The sequence below is a fragment of the Hevea brasiliensis genome, unplaced genomic scaffold (genome assembly GCF_030052815.1).
Source record: "Hevea brasiliensis isolate MT/VB/25A 57/8 unplaced genomic scaffold, ASM3005281v1 Scaf298, whole genome shotgun sequence".
Lineage (NCBI taxonomy): Eukaryota > Viridiplantae > Streptophyta > Magnoliopsida > Malpighiales > Euphorbiaceae > Hevea > Hevea brasiliensis.
In genome coordinates this window covers 51,304-60,798 of record NW_026614804.1, presented here as the reverse complement: position 1 = coordinate 60,798, position 9,495 = coordinate 51,304, and positions in this window count along the sequence as shown.

Here is a 9,495-nt window from a genome sequence, read left to right as displayed (position 1 = left end):
TCTTAATTACCAATCAAATATGAGCATATTTAGTCAATAATTTTTGTAACTATTTTTTAAATTTCTTATAGTGATGTAAGAAAGTAATTATAAAACTTATGCAAATATATTTTCAATAAATTTTAATTTAATAATTCCAAATTTATAAATTCTTGGATTTAAATTCTAATTAGAAATTATTAAAAAAAATTAAGCATGAAAAATACAGAAATGAGTGAAACTGAGACAAGTTGGAAAAATTATATCCTAACATTGTGGTACCATATATGTAAATCCACATAAAGTGACAAAAATAATGAATGAATTACATGTAAATAAAAGTAATTATTACATTTTAAAAATATGAAAATTATTAAATAATTATAATTTTAAAAGGCTATATATATATATATATATATATTATTCTTATTGGATTGGCATATCTTACAATATAATTACTCCTCAAGTTGATAAGCATTGACGCTGATGTAGTCCAAAGGTTCGACTTATTCAAGCCACGGAGTGACGTGGTAACTAATAATTTGTTAAAAATTAAAATAAACTTGTATTTTTATTCATTTCTAACTCTTTTAATTAAATCCTAAGATATTCAAGATTTGCTAACTGCAACGATGTTTTTTCCTGCTTAGATCTGCGAAAATGCATTAACTAATTCAAGATATATATGTACCCAATGTTTTTTTTTTTTTTAATTTTTTTAAAGATTTTTAGATCTTTCAAGGCTAATGGGTTTATGGGCTAAATAAATTACATCACTCGTGTCTCAATTTTAGATTGTATTTTACAATTATCTTTCAACTTTTTCTATATATTTTTATATTTATCGTTTAAGGTTTTTTTATGATGATTAAAAAATAATTAAATTATCTAAATTATAATAAAATACTTTTTAATTTAATTAAATTATTTTTTATCTTATATAATTGAAAAAGAGAGGAGAAGAAAAGTGCTAAGACAAATATTATTAATTAAATAAATAGTTATATATATATACATATATGAAGAAGAAACTGTCACATTCTTAATATTCGATTCCAAAATTTCTAATGGGTCAATTGTTGCCGAGTTTAATAATAGCTTTGGCAATTAAATACTTTTTTTTTCTACTTTTATATGTTATTTAAGATTTTTATATGATAATTAAATAAATAATTAAATTATTTAAATTATAATAAAATATTTATTAATTTAATTAAATTATTATTTATTTTATATAATTGAGAGAAATAAAGAGAAAAATTATTTAAATTATAATAAAATATTTTTTAATTTAATTAAATAATTATTTTTTTCACATAATTGAGAGAAAGTGGAGAAAGGTGTTAGGATAGATATTTGAAAATTATGTAAATAATTATTTTGTTCAATAAAAATAAAGATAAAATTAAAAAAAAAATATTAATACCTCTTTAAAATGATAGGTAATTATAGGTAAAATAATTTTTGAAAAATGGCAAATAAAAGTTTATGAAGATCGCAGCATTTTTGTCCAATCCAAAGGTGAACGTGGAACTAATCATAGAGAAGCGTGGAATTTTGAACGGGTGATAGGTGACAACCAACGTAAAAATTTCGTCACACCTTTATGATATGGATTCAAATGATATAAACGTTGGGGCGTCCTCTACTAACGACGCGCTACATCGGAGCCCGGGTGTAGTGAGAAATATGCAAGGGTGTAGGGCATTCACCGAAAGCGACGCGCCATGCTGGCGCCCGGGTGTGGTGTTAAGTGAGCAAGGGTTCCCACATCATGGACGGGTGTGGGTAAAGAAGTTAGTCCATAGGACAGATAGTAGAACAGATAGTGGAACAAAACACAAGATAGACATAGAAAACAATAGAAGATATCATAGAAGGAGACCAATTAGGAAGGAGCAGGATAGGAGGAGGATCAGGGTTGGTACTTGGAATGTTGGATCACTTATAGGAAAATTAATGGAGCTTGTGGATACCTTGGAAAGGAGAAGGGTGAATATTGCTTGCATTCAGAAGACTAAATGGGTAGGAGAGAAAAGTAAGGAAGTGGGTAATTCAGGGTACAAACTATGGTTTACCGGAAAGGAGAGAAACAAGAACGGAGTGGGCATAATCATAGACAGGACATTGAAAGACGCAGTAATAACTGTGAAAAGAGTAGGAGATAGAATTATACTAGTAAAGCTAGTACTAGAAGGAGAAACAATAAATATAGTTAGTGCTTATGCCCCATAAATAGGACTAGACAGTGAGAGTAAACAAAGGTTTTGGGAAGATATGGATGATTTAATGCAAAGCATACCGAATGAAGAGAATGTTTTCATTGGTGGAGATTTGAATGGACATGTAGGAAGTGATAGACAAGGGTATGAGAATGTTCATGGAGGTTTTGGTTTTGGCAGTCGAAATGAGGAGGGAAAAAGCATCCTGGATTTTGCTATGGCATACGACCTAATACTAGCAAATACCTACTTTATAAAAAGAGAGTCACATTTAGTGACTTTCAAAAATGGGCAACATAGAAGCCAAATCGACTTCCTCTTAACCAGGAAGACAAATAGAGCTCTATGCAAGGATTGCAAGGTCATTCCAGGAGAGGCTTTAACAAGTCAACATCGGTTGGTGGTCTTGGATGTCAAGTTTAGGAACAATTCAAGTAAGGTCAAAAAAAATAGTGCAGCTCGAACAAAGTGGTGGGAGTTCAAAGGAGTAAAGCAAGTGAAGTTCAAAAATGTGCTTCTCGAGTCTGAAATATGGAAGGATGTGGAGGCCAATGATATGTGGATACGGATGACATCAAAGATTAGAGAAGTAGCTAGAAAAGTACTTGGAGAGTCTAAAGGACATGGACCACCCTCAAAAGAGAGATGGTGGTGGAATGAGGAAGTACAAAAGGCAGTGAAGAGAAAAAGGGAATGGTATAAGAAATTACCTAAATGTGATAATAATGAGACATATGAACAGTACAAGATAGCAAAGAAAGAGGCAAAAAAGGCAGTTAGTCAAGCAAGAGCACAGGCCTTTGAAAAGTTATATGAGAAACTTGGAACTAAAGAAGGGGAGAAAGATATTTATGGATTAGCAAGGATGAGAGAAAGGAAATGTCAAGATCTCAATCAAGTTAGGTGCATTAAGGATAAAGAAGGAAAAGTGTTGGTGAAAGATGAGGACATTAAAGAAAGATGGAGAAATTATTTTAATGATCTCTTTAATAATAGTCAAAATAGTAATAGCGTGAATATAGATTATAGAACAATAGAAAAGAATGTGAATTATACTAGAAGGATTAGATCTTTAGAAGTAAAGGAAGCACTTAAGAGAATGAAAGTGGGTAAAGCCTATGGACCCGATGAAATACCAATTGAAGTGTGGAAGTGTTTGGGAGATATGGGAGTGGCATGGTTAACTAAATTATTTAATAAGATTCTAAACTCAAAGAAAATGCCTGATGAATGGAGTAACAGTATTTTAGTACCTATTTTTAAAAATAAGGGAGCCATATAGAGTTGCTCAAACTATAGGAGAATTAAACTCATGAGCCATACTATGAAGTTGTGAGAGAGAGTTGTGGAGCATCGACTACATCATGATACTTCTATCTCTCTCAATCAATTTAGTTTCATGCCCGGTCATTCAACTATGAAAGCAATCTTTCTCATTAGAAGCTTGATGGAGAAATATAGAGATGTGAAGAAAGATCTACACATGGTTTTTATTGATTTGGAGAAGGCTTATGATAGTGTTCCAAGAGATGTCTTATGGAATGTGTTAGAACAAAAGAGGGTATCTATTAGGTACATACAAGTGTTGAAAGATATGTATGAAGGAGCAACTACTATTGTGCGCACAGTGGGAGGGGACACAAGAGATTTTTCGATCTCAATTGGATTACACCAAAGATCTGCCATAAGCCCTTACCTTTTTACATTAGTTTTAGATGAATTGACGAAACATATATAAGAGAGTATTCCTTGGTGCATGATGTTTGCGGATGATATTGTTCTGATAGATGAGACACGAGAAGGAGTCAATAGAAAGCTAGAACTTTGGAGAAGTACTCTAGAGTCAAAGGGTTTTAAGTTAAGTAGAACGAAGACAGAATACATGCATTGTAAGTTCAGTGAAGGCCAAACTGGTGATAGGGAAGGAGTTAGTTTGAATGGAGTAGTACTATCCCAAAGTAATCACTTTAAATATCTAGGCTCAGTCCTTCAAGTAGATGGGGGATGTGAGGAGGATGTTAGTCATAGGATTAAAGCCGGATGGTTGAAGTGGAGACGTGCCACGGGAGTTTTATGTGATCATAAGATTCCCAATAAGTTGAAAGGAAAATTTTACCGTACAGCCATACGACCGGCTATGTTATATGGTAGTGAGTGTTGGGCACTGAAAGAGTCGTATGCGTCTAAGATAAGAGTTGCAGAGATGAGAATGTTAAGGTGGATGAGTGGCCATACTAGACTAGATAAAGTCCGTAATGAGAGTATTAGAGAAAAGGTAGGAGTGATGCCAATTGAAGATAAGTTGAGAGAAGGGAGATTGAGGTGGTTTGGTCATGTAAAGCGTAAACATACGGAGGCTTCAGTTAGATAAGTAGACCACATTAGGTTAGAGGATAGAAAGAAAAAAAGGGGTAGACCTAAATTGACTTGGAGGAGAGTAGTACAACATGACCTAGAAGCATTAAACATTTCTGAGGATTTAACCCAAAATCGTTTAGAGTGGAGAAAGCGAATCCATATAGCCGATCCCAAATTTTTGGGATAAAGGCTTAGTTGAGTTGAGTTGAGTTGAGTTGATAGTCCATCGATGGGTGATATCAATTGAGAGAGAAGGTTCAGGATTGAGCAGATCTTTCATGGTGGTCTCTGCAGCTTCAGAAAATGCGAAATAATTTGTTTTTCTGATCTTTTTCTTCCTCTTTAATTTATTAAAAAAATTCTGAAATTGATTGGATTTTAATATTTAAAATAACATCAGAATAAAATTGATAAAATTATTATTATTTTAATGAAATTTAAAAATATCTCTGTCTTTTAGAATATAAATTTCTTTAAAAAAATTATTTAATTTTCCATTTAATTAAAGAATTTTTTATCAATTAATTTTGCTTTGAAGAAAAAAAATTAATGGTCCTATAATCCCATAAGTGAAGGAGAAAGATGAAGTAGAAACTGAGTGTTGATGACTCATCTCTCCACCATAACATTTTGATTGGGATGGATAAAGTAAAGGGAAAGAATAACATTTTAATTTACATTTCTATTTTTCCTATTTTCTTTGTTTACAATAGTAATTGTAGAAATATTAATTGTGTGGTATATCTCTTCTCTCCAACAATAAATTATACATTAATTGAAAATTATTGTTATAAAAAAAATAATAAAATTATATGTAGTAATAAATCATATTATTGATGTTAAATAAGTAAAATTTTAAAAAGAAAAAAAAAATGTTGTTAGAAAAGGAAAGAAGCTGAAGGAGGTGGCGTCCCCCACATGGCTTTGTAAAATTTCTTTCAATGGGGAGACTGGGCCTGAATGCAAATTATTGAATTAATGTTTTTAGATAGTTGGTCCCATATTATTAAATTTAAAAAATAATTACTTTTTTTTTCAATGATTAATACATTATTTTTTAACATAGTAAATGCACTCTATAATTTATCAAGTCTGAAAAAATAAATTGAATGATTTTGATTTATATTCATGCGCCACAGGCACTAGCACACAGCCGTTAATCCCAATTTCTTTTTTGGAATGTATTTAGAATTCAGATTTAATTAAAGGTCATGATTCGATTTAAAATTAAATTAAATTTAAATTAATCTAAATCAAAATTAACTAAAGTTAATTGATTTAATTAAGTCTAATTTTTCATTAAATTCTTTTTTTTAATTAAAATCATTAAATTTAATTAAAATATAATTAAATTAAATCAAATCAAATTAAATTGAATTGAATTAAATCATATTAAATTATATTATATGTAAACTAAATTTATGAACCTTTTGCGGTCGGATCTCAGTCCTTAATCTTGAAATCTACCCTTGGCCAACTTTATTGTTTGGTATTACAATTATTAAGAAAAAAAATCTTTAAATATATTAATTTAAAAAATATTAAAATTAATTTAAAATTAAATTTAACATATTTTAATTAAAATTTCCAAAATATTTAAATAATTTATTTTATACTATTTTTTTAATAACATTTAAAACATTTTTTACCTTCCATCTTTAACCCCGAAATCTTTTATATTTTCCTAATTTCTATTTTCCTAGTTCCTCCATTTTTAATACTCAAATTGTTTATGATTTTATTTTAATAATATGATTTAATGTTTAATTTTTCATGTTTTATGTAATCAAAATAATGCTACAAAAATGATAAAATTCTTAATTAATTATAATTTTATTTTAAATGTTAACAAATAAAATTTTTAACATCATTTGCTATAAACTTATATTTAATAATTTTTTAATAGCATTTGATATAATTTTATATTTAATAAAAGATATAAAAATATATATCATTAGAATTTTATTTTAAATGTTAATAAATAAAATTTTTAATATCATTTGCTATAAACTTATATTTAATAATTTTTTAATAGCATTTGATATAATTTTATATTTAATAAAAGATATAAAAATATATATCATTAGAATTTTAATTTTAAATTTTATAAATAAATTTTAGTGAATGAAGATTTTTAATGTTTGAAATTATAAACTTAAAAATTTCCAAATTCTTAAAAGAGAATTTTATATAATTTTTTAAGTGATAAAATTTTAATAATTGAAAATTAAAAATATTTAAATTAAAAATTGATGTTTAACATAATAAATTAACTTTACATAAAAATAAAAAAGATTATGTGTATGTGATGTCATTTATAAATTTTTTATTTATTTTATTGATTAGACTTTGAATTTCTGATTGAGACTCCCATAAACCAAAGCATATTGTGTGAGTGGTTCACATTTATCATTATCCTCACATATGTTTTATTTCAAAAGTATAAGCTTCTTTTTTTTTTTTTTTTTCCCTCATAGGTCTCCATTGTCTCCACAAGTCTTAAGTATTAGATGTTAATTAAATCATAGGGCTTGTCCTTTTTAAGCATATTGTTGCTTTGCTAGCACATGATTTTAATTTCTATTTTTTAGCATATCGTTAAAAATTTTAAAAATATTAATAAAAATTATCAATAAATACTTAATAATATGCATAAATATCGTAATCTAAAGTTTTCGACAACACTTTTACATTGATTTATAATTCTTTTATGTATAATGTTACATATATTGTTTATTATTTTATATGTTATTATGATGTCTAAAAGTATTATTTTGATATTATTTATTATTTTAACATAATCTATAAAATAATGTTAAAGTTTAAATTTATTGTATTGCTTTTACAAAAAAGGAATGATGGATGGTTGATTTTTAGAAATTGTTAGGAATAATTGAACCTTATCTGGTGATCTATTGTTTCTTTTCAGAATGTGTACACTTCAACTTATGAGGGAGAAAAAAGAAAAAAATCCATGTCCACATTTTTTGTATTTGTTCAAGTTAATAGGATTAGGAGTATTTGATTAAGCTATTTGATATAGTTGATAATTGATAAACATCAAAACAGTTGAACAATTTGTTTGATTAACTCTTTAAAAGATAACTGATCGTTGATAAAATATCAATGAGCTGCCTTTTTTGTTCATCTCTACAAATAGAGATGTTAATGAATCTGTTGTACCATTTTTTTGTAGGTAAAAAAGTTTATTAATCGAGTTGAGGTTTTTAATTTTTCCAACGAAGTCCTTTGTTGGGTACAAAGTGCATCTATTCATTTACAACAATTAGCTTTTGAAGTGTGTACATTGCACATGCATCAAATGGCCTATAATTCGTAATTATTCTAATATGACAAATAATGTTTATTTAAATTGCTTAAAAATTAAATTGACACACCAATATTCTATGTGGTTAGATGATTTTTAAAGTTTTTTTTTATATTATTTACATAATTTCATGTTATACATTATTTTAATTGTTAAAATCATATAAATGTAATTTAAAATTATATATAAAAATTATTAACAAATTGTTCAAGATAAAATATTTGCTATTTGTTTATAAAATTAGGATTTAAATTACGATTTTTTATACTTTTTTAATATTATAATTATATGTGTATTTTTTATAATTACATTATTAGTTTTATCAAATGTTCTCTTTTAAGATTTTTTTTTAATAAAATAAAGTGTCATCAAATCAGTGAAATAGCCACAGGCATCTATAATTAATAATATTGATCTCAAAAAATTATTATCTAACATTACAAAACAAGGTAAATCTCTTAAAATATTATTTAGAGTCATAATTATCATAAGTCTTGAGAGATCACATTTATTCATCAGAATAAATCAACGATAATTTAAAATCAATAGACACATTTCAATAGAAATATGAAAGAAATATCCACAAAGGAGGAGAAGAAAATCCCGTAGGGAAATCAACTTCACATAAGTAGAGAAAAAAAAAATTGTTCATAAAACAAGAGAAATAAGAAAAAAAAAATCAATCTATTATGGAAAGGAAACAAAAAAAAAAAGTTCAATCTAAAATTAGGGTTTGAAAATTTTTTGCAAAAAGGGAGATGGGAAGGAGAACTTAGCAAGTTTTTCTTTTTTTTAATTTTTTTTTATTTTTACCAAGATTTGCATGATGTATTCAAGAATTCAAAAATAAACAATGAATTAAAAATGAAATTTCATTAAAAAATTATTTATTCCAAATGAAAGTTTTAAAAATTATTTAAAAGTTCACCCTTTATTTGTACTTTTACATGTATAATATAAATAAAATAAATAATAAATAATATATTATAGAAAGATAAATTATATATTAGTATTCATCCACTGTGTAAAACAATACTAAATACTATGTAATAAATTACATTAAAAAAATAAATAAACAATTTATTTTTTTTTACTACAATAAAAGATAAAATAATCTACTTCATATTATTATTAAAATATTGTGAAAAATATTTTAAAATATATTAATTAAAGAATATTATAAATTAATTTAAATATATTATAATTATAAAATATTAAATAACTTTATAAACAATATTTAAAATAATATTTCTTCAAAATATTTTTTTTATTTTGATTCTAAAAATAAATAGAATTATATTTTTTATTTATTTTTATTTCTTTCTAGGTTATTGAATTACAATTTTTTATTGTTTATTTATATATTTCAATAATAAGAAATGATATGATATCATAAATTGAAAATTATATGTTTATTTAAATAATAAAATAAATTGTGATATAATAAGTTAATAAATGTATAGTTATTTAAATAAATATAAAAATTATATAATATACTCTTATTAGTTTTTTTGCATATCAATAGTAATAACTATTCATAATTTTACTAAATACTTAATATAAATTTACTATAATTAATGAGCAGCTACGATCTATAAATTCATAGCA